The sequence below is a fragment of the Zeugodacus cucurbitae genome, chromosome 3, assembly GCF_028554725.1.
Source record: "Zeugodacus cucurbitae isolate PBARC_wt_2022May chromosome 3, idZeuCucr1.2, whole genome shotgun sequence".
Lineage (NCBI taxonomy): Eukaryota > Metazoa > Arthropoda > Insecta > Diptera > Tephritidae > Zeugodacus > Zeugodacus cucurbitae.
The window spans coordinates 63,629,864-63,646,712 of NC_071668.1; the positions used below are offsets into that span (position 1 = coordinate 63,629,864).

The 16,849-nt window shown below is 29.6% G+C and overlaps 1 protein-coding gene across 1 annotated transcript in view; it reads right to left on the reverse strand.

Annotated features, from left to right (window-relative positions):
* LOC105208478 (uncharacterized) overlaps window positions 1-15,715 on the reverse strand; it is a 105,880-nt gene extending 90,165 nt beyond the window's left edge. The window contains exon 1 of the mRNA XM_011178348.3: window positions 14,597-15,715. The gene's annotated coding sequence lies outside the window, so the exon portion shown is untranslated. The remainder of the gene's footprint in view (window positions 1-14,596) is intronic.
* Window positions 15,716-16,849: the final 1,134 nt, after the last annotated feature.

Below are 16,849 nucleotides of genomic sequence, written 5' to 3' on the forward strand. Positions count from 1 at the left end.
TGTAGATATGTAGATATATATGTAACTGCATTTGAACTTGCTAGCATGCGTATTTATAAATGCATATCTAAATATAATAAAGTCATATGTTGCTGTTATTGTTGTTGTTGGCAAATGTTGCAGGTTCTTATTAGCAGAGAGGAAATGGCATAATGTAACATTCTCTAATGCTTTAACTGGTGTTAATAAATGCACACAATGCTTTATATGTATATCAAGCATATATGTATGTGTGTGTGTCTATATGCATGTATACAGTTATATAGCTGCCTCATTTGCGAATATTAATGGTATTATAGTTGTTATGAGGATAGCGTTATAAAAGCTTTAATACTTAATATAGTCAAAAGAATACGTAAGACCTAGAGTTGCCACGTGGCAGAGTGGTAAGTATTTATATAAATCGTGATTTGAATTGTGAGATGATACAAAGAAAAAAATATTAAAATTTTAGAATATAATAACTAACTAAGTATAGTTCAGTAGTAAAGGTTATTATTGTCTTGGCTCTGGGTATTTTCAGGTAAAAACATATGTATATCTTCAAAATCAACTCATTTATCTGAATGAATCTCAGGGTTAGTTTATTAAGGACCATTTTGTTCTTATGGTACTGATAAAAATATTTGAATAATGCTGTTGTTATGTTTTTTTCTTGACCCGATTGTGGTGAGAACAGAGAATGACTTCCGCCTTTGTTTGATGTCTGGACGAGTTAATCATCCTATTTTCCGAAGTTATTTTGATTTTGATCTGTTTGGTTATACTACTTATAATGACCTCCGAATGACTGATGGATCTCTTTGATATCATATTGAGAAACTTTGAATCCTTGAGATGTTTCTCTAAAACACTTTCTTTCAAATTATGACAAGGTAAGGCGCAAGAAATTTAGTATTTTATAACGGATGCAGCATTTTAAATATACAAATAACGGTAATAAAAAAAATTAAAAATATTTTACGAAAACTAAATGCTACCAAAGCTGCCCGAAGAATGGACAACCAAAGTTTATAGTCAGTCAAAGAAATTTTTCCATTGAACAGACCAGAAGGCTGTTCCCTAAAACAAAAAACACATTTAGACTAGTAAGGACAGTCCTTTGTGATTCCAAAAAATTTAACTTCCTCACTTAAATTATAGAATCGACAAAGCACCTTCAACCTACCACAAATCTGCAGAGGTTTTTTACTTCTAGATCTGATCCAATTCGAGATTGGCCAAAAAAGTGAGATCCAAGGAATTGTTGCCTAGATCTCGCAAAGGTGGGGCATTCTAAAAGGAAATGTTGGGAAATTTCTACCTCATCCTCCGAAAAAATGTTCCTGATGGGACAATGGTTAGATAGTACTCCTATGACTAGGGAAGAATTAACCTTGCTGAGGACGAAGAGTTCCATTGCCCACTTCCGATATACTAAATTAATTAATTTGTTGACATTTTTTACACAATTTTAAAAAGTGATATCAGTGATTCATGAACATATTATGATATAAGGAAGTGAGATATTGCACTGATATTGGTTCTATACAGAAGGGATCCCAAACCGTAATATCAATTATAAGTTCAAGTTCTGAATGACACCCCATTACTTACTCTCGTTTATGATGCCAAGTTGATCATATGATGTATTTAAAAATTAGAGAAACATTTCGAAATTTTAACGAATGATTCTCTATTGAATAATTGGCTAAAATTCTTTATTACGCTCTATTTTAAATCTTAAACTCTCGGCCTTTGTTGTGTATAAAAAAGTTAAATAATTCATTTTTAAATGTTCATATATATATATACCAAGTCTACAATCTTTTTCAAGGACTTTCGACAATTTTCCTTAATTCTTTCAATAACAAATTTCAAATATATCCATATGTACAAATTTATTAATAGATGAACACAGATCATCATCACGTAACAGTAAATGTTAATGTGAGAAAATATTTAACGCATCACAAAACAATGAACATCATTAGTCAATTACCAACAGAGGCAGTGGCGACGACAGTGTCGCCAATAGACCACAGTTTGTCAAGAGCCACCAGACGCCGCCACAGGCACTTGAAGCCGCAGTGCGTCGAAAGAACCAATCAAATCATGGCGACTAAATATTATATATAATAGACGTAACTTGCGATTCAAGTGTGAGCGTAGCGCAAATTACCAGGCTCGACCAACGGCACATCCTCTCAGTGTCAGCCAGTTGCGGCACTCAAGCGTGTTAACTATACAGATATGTAGATACTTGATCAGTAATATGCCGAATGTCTACTGCTCATACAGAGGAAATGATATATTGTGCAAGCAGTGCTCAGCACAGCGTCACTCAAGTGGACAAAGGCGGTAGCAAGCAAAAACTCAAAAGCAAAAAAAAAAAAAAAAACAAAAAACACAGAAATGAAATCCGTTTAAGAGGCGTTGAAATGTGAAGCCGAAAGCAAATTTTCCAGTGGCGAGGAGCACAAAAGAAAGCGGCCGCGCTGTGCTGCTTGAAAATGTTTTCAGCGAAAGTATTTCCGATGAAAATTGCTGGGATCGCATTGCACAGCGGGTGATTTTGGGTAAGCTGGTAAATGTTTTTCGCTTCATTACAATGGTTTTCTGCATTCTTTAAACTGCTGTGTGTTGTTTTTGCAAATCAATCAAGTGCGATCAAGTCACTTAAGCGGCAAGTAATCAGGCAAGCATATTAGCGGCTAACAAGGGGTTGAGCTGTAAAGTTATATATATATACAGGAAATGCAGTCAATCAGCTGTGAGAAGTGAAATGTGAAAAATAAAGAAAAGGTTTCGAATTAATGTGACTCGCTTTTTAAAGAAATTAAAAGTATGCTAAAAATTTAAACTCCTTTTTAGACCCCTTAAAGCTGCGAAAAGTAATAGTACTGAAGTAGTAAATAAAAAAAATTTACTACAAGATTTAATCGTGCTTATCAATACGTTCTTTCAAAGCCTTTATAAAAAATCAGCACCTAAAGGTATGCTTCATATTTTAGTAAGATATTTATAAGTCCGAAAATTATTAGAGATCTTTCATCTTACGTTTTACAATATAGTGACTACGATATTCGGTTAAGAACTGCAATCTTTCAATATATTTATGAAAAAACCAACGCCTAAAGGCATGCTTCATATTTTCGAAAAATATTTAAAAGTGCGAATATTACTAAGAATCTTTTATCTGAAGTTTCACAGTGCCGTTATTTCGCTATTATACTTTAAAATTGGTTTTTTCAACAAATTTATATAAAACCATCGCCTAAAGATATGCTTATTATTTTCGAAAAATGTTTAAAAGTTCAAAAATTACTAAGAATATTTTATCTGAAGTTTCACAGTACAGTTATTTCGCTATTAGACTTAAAAATAAGGTTTTCCAAACAATTTTCAAAAACAACCGACACCTAAAGGTATGCTTCAACTTTCGAAAAGTTTTTGAAACCTTAGGAATTACGAAGAATCTTCTTCCATAAGACTACCAATCCGATTATTTTGCTATTAACCTAAAAAATTTCCACTATTTGAGAAGAATTAAAAATTAAAGCATTAAACATAAATATTTGAGATACATATGTATTTCCACACTAATAACGAGAATATTATATTCTCTTCGCCAAAGCTTATTTTCATTATTCTTCTTCACTAAAAACAAAATTTTTATTCATTCATCATTTTTCATTTTGTGTGGCCATTGTTACGCTGACTGCATACGAATTAACTTTCAACATATTTGTTAATGCAACGCATTTGTGGCAATGCTATTTATGGTCAAAATATCATTACTGAGCCTAATTATTTCAAGCCCTATATGGTTTGTACTTGTAGTATGTGCTTTGGCTTATTTTTGGTAATTTTTTTTTTGTTGGTACAACGACAATGGGCTTTATGAAATTCTTTGAACTGGAACAAGCTAACAATTTGTGGGGGAAGCCAACAACAAGCACACAGAATGACTAACAAATAACTGCATGCAGGAATCATATGTGCCCCAGAGAATACAAACACACACTCTAGTACACTTAAGTACGTTTGTGCCCCGGGGTTAATTGCTGGTTATGACTGCTTGAAAGTAGCTGAAAAATGAGATTTCCGCTCACAATAGCTTTTACAACAATAAGCGCACAAATTGTCTTTGTTTGTGTATATGTGTGTGGTTTTGTGGTTTTTTTAGACACAGCTTATTAAAAACTTAAACAAAACTGTTAATGTTCATGATTACATAAGCATATTATAACAATTCTATAATTTAAGGGCGTCTATGTCTTTATTGGGTGTTGCTACAGCATTAGCCAATGAAATATGGTCACTCAGGCGCAACAATATTTGCGGTTAATTTAGTAATACACTTAATTAGTGTTTAGCTAAAGTGCGTAATTATAGCAAAAGCGAATTATAACTTTCAAGTAGTTATGCCTCGTAAGCTTTTGCGTAATTTGACTGGTTTTCAGGGAAAGGGTGGAAGTTTCTCAATAGGCTTTTAGTTGGACATTTCTGATATACAAAAATATACTTAAAAAAACTTCAAAATTTGAACAATTTAATAAAAAATATAATATTTTGCATTGCTAAATTTTCTTACCAAGATTGTTAATTTAAAAGTGTATATTTATTTAATTATTATTTTATTTTATTTTATTTTATTTTGTTTTATTTTATTTTATTTTATTTTATTTTATTTTATTTTATTTTATTTTATTTTATTTTATTTTATTTTATTTATTTTAATTTAACTTAATTTTATTTTATTTTAATCTATTATATTCTATTTTATTTAATTTTATTTTATTCTATTCTCTTTTATTTCATATCATTTCATTTCATTTCTCTTTATTTTATTTTATTTAATTTAATTTTATTTTATTATATTTTTGGGCTTAGTGCATATAAAATAAATAATTAAAGTGATATATACAAATTATTTTTTTTTTTTACACAATCCCATGCTTTTCACTAAACAAACTGTCACGCTTATTACCAACAATACAAAATTAATTGCGCTAAGTAAATCGTCACGCTTTGACGTACAATAGAAGATTTAATTTGAACAAATATTTAACTATTTACACAGATTTAAAGCGGCGATTAAGTTATTTTTTCACTCCAACATACAACACTATAACTCATACAGTTTGCTTATTAGCATACGTGTTGCAACAGTTAAGCGGCAAACAATGCTTGCAACACGATGCAATTTGTCAATAAGCCAAACTAGCGGTATTGTTGGCGCATATAAAAGAATCGACGTTGCATTTCGAAAGAGTTAAATACAAAATTAAAGCTAAAATAAATGAAAAGCAATAAAGTCGAAAGGTAAACAAATAAAACATAAAAAATTTAGAAAAAAAGTGATAAGACAAATTACAAAACAAAACCTATGAAGAATAGTATGGTTGTATGATGTTGTTTGTGTACGCTAATGTGGCGCCAACTAATTAAGCGCACCATATATATTAAGAGCATAAAAAGAATATGAGCGCTAGAGCCTACAACCTACACCGGCAATTAAAATTAATTTTCCTTCAACAGGCAGGCAATGGAGATTTTTCACAAAACACAAAATTACACAGAGAATTGCGCTAACAAACTAACAAATGCATAAAAATTAGATAAAAGACAAAAAAAATGAAAACATGAAAGAACCAGAACACACACACATAAACATAGAAATAAGGCCAGCCAGCAGTAGAAGCAATGCCATGTAGAAGTAGATGAAAAATTTACAAGCACCCAAGCGAAATGACGATAATAAACAAGCAAATATAAAGGTAATAAACTTAAACGCAACAACTACAACAAACAAAGTGGCAGCGCAAAAGGTGCAAAGGTAAAGACAACTGAAATGGAGGTAAGAAAACAACAAAGTTAAAAAATAAAAAAACGTGTGCAGCATAAAAATAAAAACAACAACAAAACATATGACAACAATCAAGATATATAAAAAGCAACAACAAATTCACAATGCATATAAAATGATTTGAGGAGAAAAATCTCCGCAATGCGCAGCCCAACTGCAGAGCTGAAGATACCAATAGCGATATAGCATGCTGTACAACAACAGCAGCAAAGCAAATATGTACCTGAACACACATACACACGGAGAAACAATAAGTTACATAAGTATGTGTGTGTGTGCCTGGCAAACGTACGACAACGTCAGACGCATGCAGATTTATTTGTGCGCAGCGTTGGAGGTGGCAGCAGCACCAGCAACGCAGTGCAACGAACAATTGTCGTGTTGATGATAGTGACAACGGCGCACTGCACCTGTATGTGTGCCAAATAGCTGTACGTGTGTTAGTACGTGCGTAGCGCCAGTCATGCAGGCGGCCACATGTGGCGCGTAAAGTAGCAACGACAAAGGTGAGCGGCTTGTGCGGCAAGCGCAGTTAAGAAGGAAGGAATGAAATCATTTGTGACAGTCGGCCAACAAGGTGGAGTCAGATGAGTGAGGGTAGGAAGTTGCACTTGTCAACTGCTGTGTTCTGTAGAACTTGTGGCTGAGATTTTTATCGCAACAGTGTTCAAGAAAATTATTCGGATATGTTAAATGTATAATTTTAATTTATTTTTTTTAATTTTAAAAATAGTTTTAATATTATGGAGTGCTGTAATATACCCTATGGATGTAGGAGTCAAAAAAAAATTTTCAAAAATTATTCTTTTAATATTACTTATTATTTTTATTAATTTACTTAGAAATATCTATCTGATAAGTCCAACTACATTAGCTTAATAATATTTCTTAATGTTCACCTCAATATTATATATCTATCTGATAAATCCAACTAAGTTAGCTTCATAACATTTTTTACCTTCACCTCAATATTATATATTTAGTCGTTTTATGTTAAATTCGCTTTGTTGTTGTTGTTTTATTTTTTGGAAAATTTTTCAATCAGTGTTTCTATCTACAAATAAATCAAGAATAAATCTCTTCAAATAAAATTTCTTAAACTATAAGGAGAGTTCCCACTACTTTTCACATGCACTGTAAATTTCGTTTCTTCACTTCTACGTATTCCTGTTGATTGTAATTGATGCTGCTGGCACATTTTGTGCGCTAATTAATTATAAATGTCGAAAATTATGATAGGCGTAACGTGTAACATATGCAATATAACAAATGTTACACTAACAACAATAAGGTAGTGTATAAGAGAATAGTATAGGAAGGTACAAAATACTTTCCGAAATCGTTTTTAAAGTAACAAATACAATAACAAATAGGTGGAATAAATAAAATTTTTGTTCAAGCTTATATAGAATTTTAACAAATTTAAGATCTGAGTACCGTTATATATTTAAATAAAAAAAATTAGTTTCTTTAAGAAAATTTTATTATTTTTTTACTATTTTATTGTAATTATTTTTCTATTATTTAATTAATTTTTTTAATATTCATTATTGTAATTTAATGATTTATTTTATTTTTATATTGAGAAGAAGATTTGGAGAAGATTTTAAAAAATGTTCCAAATATATTTATCGATTTTTTTTTATGGAGAAAATATTTTTTCAGTATTCAAATTTTCAAAATAATCTTGAAAAATATTTACTTTTAATATAAAGCAAACATCTACATCTATATTCATTTATATTAATTAAAATTATTTCATAAGATAAACCTATTTAAAATTTTTTGTATTTTTTTGCAAAATTTACCTTAAAATAAATCATTAAATTCTAAAAATTCAAAATTAATTAATTATTTTTCATAAATTTTGTATTTAACAATCGTTGATATTAATAAAGTATTTTTTTGATATTTTTTTTTTTTTAATTTTGAACTTATTTTTTTAAATATTATTTAAAAAAAAATTGGGACTTTGAAGAATAAATCTTTCTAATTTCAATATATGTATGTAGATTTTTTAATTTAAATTGAAAATATTTTTATATCAAAAGTAAAACTTGAAATTATCATCATTATAATGAGCTACAGAAAACCAAAACTATTTGATGGAAAAGACACCAATTTTCAATGTGAAAATCACATAAGAAATTAAAAAACCTATTTGGGCAACAGAAAAAAAGTAAAAAACAACAACGGACAATTTATATGCCAGTTGACATAAATTAAATGCAGGGCAGATATCAGTGAGCAGGCAGGAGATAGCAGTTACATATGTATGCACATACAAACAAACACTCAGCATCCACTAGGCATGGCCTAGAGACGTACGAGCAGACGCGAAGTGCAGATAAGTAGCAGAAGTTGCCATAACTGAAAACATACTTTTTAACAAAATACATACAAACAATATACAAACATATGTATGTACATATTTACCACCATAACATAACAGTTGTAAGTGATGCTCCAACTGTTTTCAGCTAGCAAGCTGTTGAAGAAGCGCTGTATCACACATATAAGAGCCCGGCACGTTTGTGGAAAATCTGTCTTGTGCTTTTTGTTAACTGTATTTTTTTGCTTTTGCTTTAAAAGTAAACAAACTGGAAATGTATCAACAAAAATCACAGCGACAAAAAGCACATGCACGCGCTGCGCTGATTGCGCGTCAACTTCATTAGCAAGTAAGGCGTGAAGGTTGGCGACGCCGGCAGCAGCACAGCGTATGACAATGCAGTGAGAATGTGAAAAAAATATAAATAAAGAAATTGGGCGAAGAAGGCGCAGGAAGCTGTTTACAGGCCAGGAGAAAAGCTTTGAGTGTAATTTTGTGCTCATTTTAATATGCGCTACCCTTTGGGTGTGAGGTTGAAAGCAAAAGTGGTCTACTTGGAAAGTAGAACAGATACAGATTTAGTTTACAAGAAAATTGTAAAATAAATGGAAAGCAACTTTGGAAAAGTTGTTGTCGACCAGCCAACAGTGCCCAAACGAAACGCTGTGTTTGTTCCAAATTTTGGCTTTAATATTTTTCAAATATTTCCCGGCAAACAGGCAAAAAACAGAGAATTTAATATTGCGCATGAAAGCCATGGTCGAGTCTGTGTTTTGCATATCGAGTCTCTCTGCGGTTGTTGGGTATTAGTGAACCATGTTGTTGTTATTTATTAGCCACTTCAATGCCACGCGTTTAGCGGCGGAACGAATTTTCCGCACAAGCGCATCTGACTTGGTTTTATTCTAAACAAAAAAGTGGAGATGTGGGGTATGTAAATAAAATAAAATAAAATAAATAAAATAAAATAAAATAAAATAAAATAAAATAAAATAAAATAAAATAAAATAAAATAAAATAAAATAAAATAAAATAAAATAAAATAAAATAAAATAAAATAAAATAAAATAAAATAAAATAAAATAAAATAAAATAAAATAAAATAAAATAAAATAAAATAAAATAAAATAAAATAAAATAAAATAAAATAAAATAAAATAAAATAAAATAAAATAAAATAAAATAAAATAAAATAAAATAAAATAAAATAAAATAAAATAAAATAAAATAAAATATAATAGAAAAAAATAAAATAAAATAAAATAAAATAAAATAAAATAAAATAAAATAAAATAAAATAAAATAAAATAAAAGAAAATAAACTGAAAGAAAATAAAATAAAATAAAATAAAATAAAATAAAATAAAATAAAATAAAATAAAATAAAATAAAATAAAATAAAATAAAACAAAATAAAATAAAATAAAATAAAATAAAATAAAATAAAATAAAATAAAATAAAATAAAATAAAATAAAATAAAATAAAATAAAATAAAATAAAATAAAATAAAATAAAATAAAATAAAATAAAATAAAATAAAATAAAAGAAAATAAACTGAAAGAAAATAAAATAAAATAAAAAAAAATATAATAAAATAATAATAATATAAAATAAAATAAAATAAAAAAAAATAAAATAAAATAAAATAAAATAAAATAAAAATAAAATAAATATGTTTTTCATTTAAAACCCAACCATTTTTTTAAGTTTTTCACTCTCTAAGTTAGACAAATAAAACAGTTTAATTTAAAGAGTTTAAATGCTTTGTAAATTTTAGGTTTTGAAATGATTTACTAAGTTTTACGGGCGCTTAGGCAATATATTACTATTTGAAGATTTGTTACAACTCTATCTTTCCTTTATACTTTAAATAAGATATAAGCGATCATAAATCTGCGGTAAATATAAATGTAAATCATATAAAGTGTAGAACATTTTGAACTTAATATAAACATCATAAATGACTTAAGATAATAAGCGGTGAAGTCGAAAATTATGCATTTGAGGCTCTATCTCTATTAATATGTGGCACTCAAGTGTTTATTTGCATTGACATTAAAAAAATTTATACACATATGTATAATAATTTTTTTTGTTTTAGTAGAAGAAACATTTCTTACTCGCTGATTGTGTTTAATGTAATGAAAAGCGCTTCAGAAAGCTCATTAATTAACTCAATTAACCACTTTTTAACATGCATTGAGTTGGAGGATTTACTAGTTGATTCAATTCGTAAAAAAAAATAGGCAAATTGTTTAAATACTTTAAGTTAACAATTTTTTCCGAACAATAGGCAGCAGTAATTGCAAAAAAAAATATTTTTTTTTTATTTAGTGCTGATTTTAATATCCAATTAAGTATGTAAAGTTACATGTTTTTAAAAGGTTCAGTTAAACCAAATTTAAACCATATTCTCCAAAAATAAATGAATTTTAAAATCAATAGTATGAATTAAAACATAACTATATATAATTATAATTGAATTTATACCCGATCTAGAAACGGCCTAACGATTTAATTAGAAATTTCAGTCACTTAAAACATCCACCACACCAACAACACTCATTTACAAACAAAAAATAAAATCCAAATTTTCATAAACTGTCTTAAAAGAACTTCTGCGAAACGAAATAAACCCAAAACAGCAAAAAATTACCGTTAAACGAAATTGAAAAATCATTATACAGCATGAAGAGCAAATCAAATCATCAATAAATTTCACGCTAACTGACTGAAATCAAGATGAAAATTACGAGATTTCAACACTGTTTTATAGAGCAAAATCTGTTTTGATAATAACAACAAGAAATAAGCAAACAAACAGAATATGCTAAGAAAGCAGCGAACGTCAAATGCCAGCCACACATAAATGCCAAGCATACCAAAAGTGATTGAAACGGTGGAGAGCAAGTGGAAAATGGGTGTATGTTTGTATTAAAAAAAAACTGAAATAAAAAATCGCAGCAAAGTCTTGGGAAAAAAGCAATAAACGCCAAAATGAGGGGGGCACTTACAATTGCTTGTGGCTGCCACATGGTGGACTCTACTACACTATGCTATTAACTGCTTGCCACACGCTCTTTACTGTCACTTGTCGTCACTGCGACCCAAAACGACGACATTAGAAGATCAAAGCGCTGAGTGCCATATGCCAAACCAAACCGACCATAGTCAAGCATATGCAAGCACATGGCAATGGCAGACGGAAATGTGAAGAATTTTAATTGTCAAACATAATTTTTCACATAATTACCTGCTCATAATTTTTTCAGCAATAAACTTAAAAAGTTAACGCGACAGTGCTGGGTCGTGGCAAGTGGTATGGCCAACTTGAGTAAGCGCAAGGAAGAAGAAGAAGAAGCAGAAATTAATAAATAAATTTCAAGTTGGACAATTTTCGGGCTACACAGCAGCCGCAACAAGATTGCTTGTATTTGATAAAGCAAAGTAGTAGAGGCGAGCGCACAAATGAAGTGAACGCAAATGAAGCGCAAAACAAAACAAAAAACAGGAATTAAATGCGTTCAAATGTGCGCCCATTTCGGCTGTAATGAATGCGGCAAGGTGACTGGCAGACACAGTGGACACATAAAGAAATTAATGCGTTCGCTGCTGCAACGGTGGCGGCACGGTACAGGGAGCGCCACGGCGGCATTTATGATGCCTTTGTAATTTCGCTTAATTTGTGCGTAGCGTCCGATCAGATAAATGTGGCATACGCATGCATATGCTTGGGATGGTAGATTTTGTTGTTGTTTGCTTATGTTTTGTTGCTATCTATCATTCTTTCATCATTAAGCAGGTCAAGCGGCGATGTCAATGCGTAGGCATCAACGTTTAGTCAACAAATCTTAAATGTACATCTGCCAAAGATTTTCCGCTTAGACAGTCAACGGTGTCATGTACATGCATAATTTGTAGTTTAAATGCTTTTTTTCGCAGATAATTTGCTAAAGATAGTGCTGTTGAGGAGGCTTCTTTTGCAGGCATAAATATGAAATGTATTGAGTGGAGGTAATTTGTTTTTTTTGTGCGAAATAAATTGTGCAGGTATGGAGCAGTGAATGGGGATACTTTTCTTAAAAAAATAGCAAGAGCAATGGTAATGGGAACTGACTTTGTATTTTTAAAGTTGTTGATGATTTTTGAAAGTAGATAAAAATATTAATATAAATTAATACGGAATTAAATAACAGCTAAATTAAAAAAAAAAAAAACTATTTGACTTATGATTTTAAAAAAATGATGTCGCAAGTGTGAAGCTAAACATTGTTTTGAATCATCTTCAAAAACCTTAGGAAAGCTTAAAAAATATATTTTCGACTTTTAGTTGTTTGTCATTTAAATAAATTTTGAGTGCAACCGTTATTATCTATTTTTTAACTAATTTTGTATGAAATATGGGAATACTATTTCTTCCACAAATGTATGGAATTTCTTTCACTGTCCATATGAATTGTATTGATAGTTTAGCGAAACTAATTCTTACCCATAAAATTGAACGTCTTTTCCCTCCTGAGCAACTGGAGAAAAATTATTGAATCACACTTATTTTTTGCAGTCAAATCAGTTGCGGTATACCTTGCCTTACAATATGCTATTTTTTAGTCTAGTTAACTTTTTTTTACTATAAAATATTTAAATTTATTTGAGGAAAAATCTACAATTTACTCATATTGAAATTCAAAAATTTAAGGTACTAATATTATTTGAAATATTTTATAATTACTATATGAGCTTATCCTGGTAAGGTTTTAACATTTTTAAATTATATTGACTCTATAAATCAGGATGAGAGAACATTAAATATTTATTTTGTTTTAGTTTTGACAAGCTTCCGTTTAAAATATGTGTAATTAAAATAAGTAATATTAAACTGAAATTCTTGACATTATTTCACGAATGGCAAACCCTTTCTTTATTTAATTATAATTTATTTTGTATTTTTTTTTCAGATATATAATTATAGCTTTCAATTTACTAGTTAAAGATCAATTTATAAAATACAAGAAATTTGGCTTTTTCTGTCTGGGAGATTTCAAACTATTACCTACCGCGCGATGATAATTTTTTCTGAAATATCTATGAGCTTCGACATTTTACAAAATATATTGCACTGATAAAATCTGAGGAAAAAGAGTATTGGAGAACATAACTAAAATAACAGTATGCCGCCATTTTAATTCTTATATAATTTTAAGCAGCTATGAACCTATATTTCATTGTCTACCAAAAATTTATTTTCAACATTTTATTGAAAATTGTTTACATGGCATTAGAAAAATATTAAATCTTTTTATATATTAAATAATATTTTGAAAAAACGACTCTAATTTTGTAAAAGATCCAATAAGTATTGGAATAAGAGCTATAAATGTATCTAATGGGACAATTTGACTTTTGTTTCGGTGACAAATTATGGGTGTATGGTTATGACATCGTCCAGTGGAGCCAAGGTCAAAAAACAGCAGAAAATCGCCGAACACGCAAAACATGTCTAATTTTTAGGTAAATAAACTGATATTGTGAAATTTGAAAATTCACTTTACTATTTGAACAGGCCTTGTATTTTTCATACAATTCACTAAAATTTTTGTTACGAAATACTTGAAAAAAGTTCATCATCATTTCATATTAAATACATCAATAAAATTTTAATCAAATAATTCAAAAGCTATATTATAATTTATTCTAAACTCAGTGTTAAATCTAGCGTATGATAAATTTTTGAAATTTCGTCAAAATATTCTATAATTTATTTGAAGTTAGAAAGGTAGGTCACCACTAACATTAATAATTTTTTAATTAATACATAAAATCTGCTTTCGAATATGTATTCGAAATATGAATATTGAAAACTATTTGTATTTACAGATTGAAATTTATGTCAAGAGAATTCACTAATTGGATTTATTTATTGGATAACTTGTCATGCCTCATCAAAATTCAAAAAACGCGCGAGATGTGTATATATTTTCGATATCAGCGAAGAAAGATGTCCTACATTCGGCAAGGTCAGAAAAAAAATTTTATTATTTTTTAATTAGCGAATTACAAGACATTTGATTTTGTAATATTGAGAAAAACAAATATCAAATTTATTTGCTAATTACTAAACAACTCATTTCACAACCAATCAACTTGACGCTAAAAGAAACAAACTTTTTGAAGATCACAATACACAACTATATGAATCTTTTTGAATCACTTCATACACGAATCTGTGATTACATACATATGCACAAAGTTCTGACCAACAAACCAACATTTCAAGATTTCTGCACCAATAAAGACCAATCTTCTTTTAATTAATTAAAAATAATTTATATGCATTTTAAGTATGCCAGTGGGTAGATGAGCTCCATACATCATAAACCATAAGTATATTTAATACAAAAATCACCACTCACCTGTAACGTATTGTTGTTATTTTTTTGTTGTTGTGCGCCAAATTTCAACTTATTTACACAGACACAGCAAGTAATCGTTATTGAATCCACACGTTTGCACTTTGCAGCAGTTGAAGTGTAAAAATCTATTAAAAATGCATGCGGTGCAAAAGTTCTACACAAACAACAACAATTAAACACACACTTATTTATTTATTGATGATAAAAACAAAAAAAAATTTAACACGCTTGCGTGTTTAACTTTTTGCCGGCAGTTGGTAAATTAAAAATGAAGCAATTTCACAGATATGCACTGCTGTTTGGTTGGTTACAACGCGGCAGGCTTGTGGTGTGCGCGGCTTTAAGTTGGCTTTAATTGCTTAAACACGTAAATTTACTAGCAAGCGCATAAACAAATTGCGCGGTGCACACACTTTTGTGAGTTGCTGTAAGTGGGTTGAAAATTTTTTGAATTTTTTTTTTTGTATTTCGTTGAACTAGGTGTTGTATCTGTTGTTTTTGCAAATTTATTATTTACTGTATGGAAACAATTTTTGCTTTAGTTTTAAAAATAAATGCCACAAATTTTTGTCACAGCAGTTTAGTTATACAAAGCGCAGTGTATTTTTGTTGTTGGTTTTTTATTTTTAATTTTTGTTGTAAAAGCTGCATAGATTGCTTACTGTTAAGTGAGTTATTTCTGTTATTATTTAATATAATTTAATTATTTTTATTTTGTTGTTGTTTTCTTGCTTTTATTTTTATTAGAAAAATCTGTTTTCTTCACTTGCCGTTTAATACTATCTTTTTATTTTTATTTTTTGCTTGATATGTGCTTGTAACTGTATTACAGACTCACAGTTAGATTTTATTTTATTTTGGTGTTTCGAGTTTTACTTTATTTGTTTTTCGTTTTGTTTCTTTTTATTTTTTCATATATAACACAATTTCCATTTTTTTCTATATAACAAAATTTCCAATAATTTTTTTTTTTTCACTAAATAAATTGCTTTTCGTAGTTATTTATTAGGTTTTTTCGTCGAAATTATTTCAAAACTTAAACTCATCACAGAAAGTAACAGTAAAATGCATAATTCAATATGCGAGATCTGGATTATTTTGAAATAAAATATTTTTTTAGCATTCTTCGATTAGATTTGCAATATTTTTTTAGTACTTAATGACAGCAATTGTTGTTATTTAGTTTCAGTATTTCAATTTTTGTTTATGTTATTTTTTTTTTTTCATATAACACTTTGAATTTTTGTTTAATAAAATTATTTTTATAATAAAATAATTTTATGTTTAATAAAATTATTTTTATAATTTTATACACTTTTTTTAATTTTTTCCACACTAGAAATTCTCACTATATTGCGTATATTAGCTTTGAAATCGCCTCAGCACTTTCAAAATTTCTTTCTTCCAAAACAAATCTATTATCCAACACATTTGTTGCTTCCTAACGTTGCGCCCACTAACAACGTCGTCGTAGTCTCAACGTATTTTAGCTGCCTTAGCATTTTTCATTTAAGTTCCAATTCAATGATTTCAAACACTGCTTTGGTCTTCGAAAACGAATTTTTCACTTATTTTTCAACTTCAAACACTTTTACTTATATTTAGTTATGTGATTTTCGCAAAACATTTCCATTTATCATTTCAGTTTGCCCACACACACACAGAAAAATGTACGCGCGTTGTTTGCGGAAATCCTACGTCGAAATATGCAAAGTTCGTTTTGCGCGACGCGTCGTCAACTGCGATATGTGACGGAAGTACACGCACACATCCGCACAGAGTACGATCCAAAACGCGCACGAGAAAACCGAAAACAAAAATGTTTGGAAAACACCACAACAACTTCAGATTTTCTGCATTGAGTTGTTGTACACGAAAATTAATAATCCACAAAAAGTACCGTTGTTTTGACGGCACACCACGTAGCACACAAACAAACGTACGTTCGGCTTTTACTTCGCGGTACTACAAGACGTTTATGCGCGCTTTCTACAAAATTTGTTCTGACTCCGTAGAGTGTTCGGCTGCGACTGTGCGACCATTCGTTGCACAGTTACGCTACAGTTGCACGATGGCCCTTCGATGTGTACACTCGTACACACATACAGACAAATGCTGAACGTAAATTATTGCACGATGATGGTGGTGGCTGGTGACGACACCGTCGTCGTTGCTGTTAAAGGGATTACTGTTCTACTACGAGTGTTGTTGGTGGTTGACTGTTGTCGTTCAAGGCGCTGATGCGCAGCACAA